Source organism: Humulus lupulus, chromosome 1 (assembly GCF_963169125.1).
Source record: "Humulus lupulus chromosome 1, drHumLupu1.1, whole genome shotgun sequence".
NCBI lineage: Eukaryota > Viridiplantae > Streptophyta > Magnoliopsida > Rosales > Cannabaceae > Humulus > Humulus lupulus.
In genome coordinates, this window is record NC_084793.1 from 79,478,972 (window position 1) to 79,482,902 (window position 3,931).

Below are 3,931 nucleotides of genomic sequence, written 5' to 3' on the forward strand. Positions count from 1 at the left end.
GTAAAATATATTTGTGTTTCAATGTTAAATCTTCCAAATGAATAATTGTGATGTGAACTATCCATTTGTGTAATTTTTGTGAATCAATGATCCAAATAAATAAGTATGCATATTGGTGACTCTTGATCTTTCCTACTTGTTATCTATTGTTACATCACACTTTAGTCTATCTTTATTTCTAATCTTTAAATCTAAAAAACAACAAAAATATCACTTGTTCTATTTTCCTCATATTATTTATCTCTAAACTTTATTTATTGATTAACTTTATTTCTTTGTTTCCTTGTGGAATCGACCGCCCGATCTATACTACAACCACCGCTTAGTGGATGAGCGTTTTGGGCATTAAACATGTGCCAAATTTGGCACAAAATATAGCATGAACCAAATTTTGCACATCAATAAATGCTACTATTAGGTTCATTTTAGGTTTGTTTTAAAGATTGTTTTATGTTACGTTTTTAGTTATTTAGGATTGTTTAGCGCAGATTTATGCTTGTTTTCTTCTTGTTTCATGTTTTAATGGTCAAGTACATAATATGGAGTGAAATGAGAAGAAACATGTTAAATATGATAAATAAGATGGATTTCATGTTGATTGTGGAGTTTAAAGACATTATGTGTGGAAAATACTACATTGAAGATGCTCAACACACGCTGTTTATGCTCTATAACGCAAGTCTGAGACTTCAAGCCGCATTTTGACCATTATTTATTCACTTTCTGGAAACACTTCTAGAAATAGACGTTGTAGATATTTCTCTTATCTTTCCATAGATTTTTGAATCATTCAATAAAGAGTTATATCGAAGGAGTTATGATCAAAATACAATGAGCTGACGCTGCAGGCTGTTCGAAACGAGTTTTCGTTCTATTCTGGAAGTAGCGCTACAGCGCTAGTGCACCAAATTTTGAGGCATTTTGGCACTGTTAATAGTGCTACAGCGCTGGTTACGCGTTTTTCATATTTTAAACCACTTTTTGAAGGGCAATTTGGTCTATTCACTTGGGAACATTGGAGGGCTATTTAAGGAACATTATTCTGCGATTTTTAGAGGGGACTGGAAGTTTTATAAACCCTAGATAAAAAGAGGCTACTGTAATTATTTTCTCTGTTTTTCATCTGAATTCTGAGGTTAATTTTATGAACAATTATTTGCAGTTTATTTTCATCATGGTATTTATGAACTAATTTCTTTTATCTAGGAATTAATGTGTACGCCCTAAAATATCCACAGACTATTAGCGAGCTGAGAAATGACATAATTATATTAGCCACGTGGAAACCACCTACCCAGAGCTGCTGTTGAAAGGTTCTGCCTCTTTAGCTCGAGGTAACCAAAGGTTTATTGCGATTACTAAGGCACCGGGTCAGCAGTATGGACACCACGGGCTAAGGCTACATCAAGCTCGGGGTACGAGCTTGAGTTGGCACCTTTGACCTTTTATAAAGTCAACCACGCAATGTAAACGTGCATATATCAAACATCACGTGTCTACTTCATTCCTGAATTCTTGGACACGCAGCATAAACGTGCGTGTTCAGGCACCCCACGACTGGGTTGGGCCATGCGGCCCATTATCCCCCTTACCTATTGATTAGACAACACTTCATTGTCAGGCTTTAGGAATTAATCATGAATGTCACAGAAGTGACATGATGGGTAAGAAGGTCATGGGATGACCTTCTTTGCCAACACCCAGGTGCCCTCTCCCTATAAATATGAAGACCCTGGGAGTTGCAAAGGGTTGGCTTCTAATTTGTAAAGAAATACCCTGTAGGGAATACCAGAGAAATATCAATAATATTGGCTGGTGGACTAGAAGGATTTTAACCTTCGAACTACCTAAAAAAAGTATTCGAGTTATAAGTTTACTTTGAGATCATACATCTATTACGGTTCATTATTTAGCACTAATCCCTCTCCTTATTCTTATAATTATCTGTTGCCGAAGAACCGCGTCAACATAATGTAACCACTGAGATTTTTATTTAATTTTATTATGATTTTCTATTGATACTTCTTTTCTATTCTAATCTATATGATGTATGTTTAATGCTAGTAAATACTTGATCACTATTTTCTTGATTTAATGGTTTTGATTCAAAATTCGAAAGATGAGAATTGAATATGCTAGACATAGCATGCATATTGGACGAAAGTACCTGTATGACTTGTGTAGTAATTAGGTTTCCATGTTTAATGCCTTTTATATGTTCAAGTTTATCATAGAAATGTAGAAAACCTGCATATAGATTGAGATCCTATATCTTGAAAAAGAATAGGAATCGATTATATTAACCTACTATTAGAATAGAAAGAAGAGATTTATAATTGATTATTAAAATTAATAGAATGAACAGTTGATGAAATTAATTCCTAAGTTTTTTTATTATTGATTTTTAAGTAGTGTTTCATTGTTTTGTTTCCAGTTCTTTAATTGTAGTTTATAGTAGTTCTTTTATTTTTAATTGTTCACTTAAATTTTAATTAACCAAATAGAATTTGAAAATCTATTAGTGGTACTTGGGAGATAGTCTCGGTGGGACGATATCCGTTCTTCCGGAATTTACTACTTGACACGACTACGTATACTTGCGTACATAAATTACATATCAAGTTTTTGGCGCCATTGCCAGGGACTTATATTCCAATATCACAGTTATTGTTATTTGTTCTAATTTGGTTATTTTATTTTATTTTATTTCTGTTAACATTTATTTGGATCAAGGTTCTATTGTGTTTCAGGACTTGTTGGTATATGCGAAGCAATAGACAAAAGGAGATTATACCAATAGATCAGGAAATTGAAAGAACGTGCAGACAGAACCGGAAAATAAAAAGGAGATTGGAATTTACCATGGCTGAAAATTTGGGAAATGGTGCTAATAATGGTCAAGGGGCTGCAGAAATTCCAAGGGAGCAAGGACCAAGAACATTGAGAGATTATGTACATCCTACTGTTACAGGAGTGCATTCATGCATTAGACCTCCAACCATTGCTACAAAATTTTTTGAGATTAAGCCAGCCATCCTTCAAATGGTCCAAACAACTGTCCAGTTTGGAGGTATGCCAACGGAGGACCCCAATTTACACATAGCTAATTTTCTGGAGTTATGTGCAACGTTCAAGATGAATGGGGTGAGTGATGATGCTATAGGACTGAGGTTATTCCCATTTTCACTGGGGGATAGGGCGAAGAGTTGGCTGATATCTTTACAGGCGAATTCTATCACTACATGGGAGGAGTTAGCTCAGAAATTCCTTGCCAAGTTTTTTCCTCTAGCAAAGGTTGCAAAGTTAAGGGGCGAGATTAATAATTTTTATCAGATGGATGGAGAGTCACTGTATGATTCTTGGGAGCGCTTTAAGAAGTTGTTAAGGAAGTGTCCACACCATGGAATAGAAAAGTGGATGTTGGTGCATAATTTTTACAATGGGTTGAATGGCACAACGAGAACAATTATAGATGCTGCGGCAGGAGGTGCCTTTATGAGTAAGAGTGCTAATGAGGCATATGAGCTATTAGAGGAGATGGCGATGAATAATTATCAATGGCCAACTGAAAGGGGACAACCAAAGAAGGTGGCTGGAATGATGGAATTGGATGCTATATCCATGCTTATAGCTCAAGTAGCAGCCTTCACAAAGCAATTACAAAAGACTACACTCCCATCTCAAGCTATGCAAGTTCAAAACCTTTGTGAAGTGTGTGGTACAACCCATCCACCAACCAATGCCCTGCTATAGATATGAACAACATGCCCATGGAAGAAGTACAAGCTATAGGAAATTACCAAAGACAACCCAATAACCCCAATTCCATGTCTTACACCCCAGCTTGGAAGAATCATCCTAATTTTTCCTGGTCTAATAATCAAAATACTTTACAACCTTATCCTCCACCTCTACCACAATATCAACCTGC

General features: G+C 35.7%; 1 non-coding gene across 1 annotated transcript; it reads right to left on the minus strand.

The window, feature by feature from the left end:
• Positions 1 to 3,300: 3,300 nt before the first annotated feature.
• LOC133813309 (small nucleolar RNA R71) lies at positions 3,301 to 3,407 on the minus strand. Its single transcript, XR_009884336.1, has one exon. It is a non-coding gene; the product is annotated as a small nucleolar RNA R71 (small nucleolar RNA).
• Between the last annotated feature and the right edge of the window lie 524 nt (positions 3,408 to 3,931).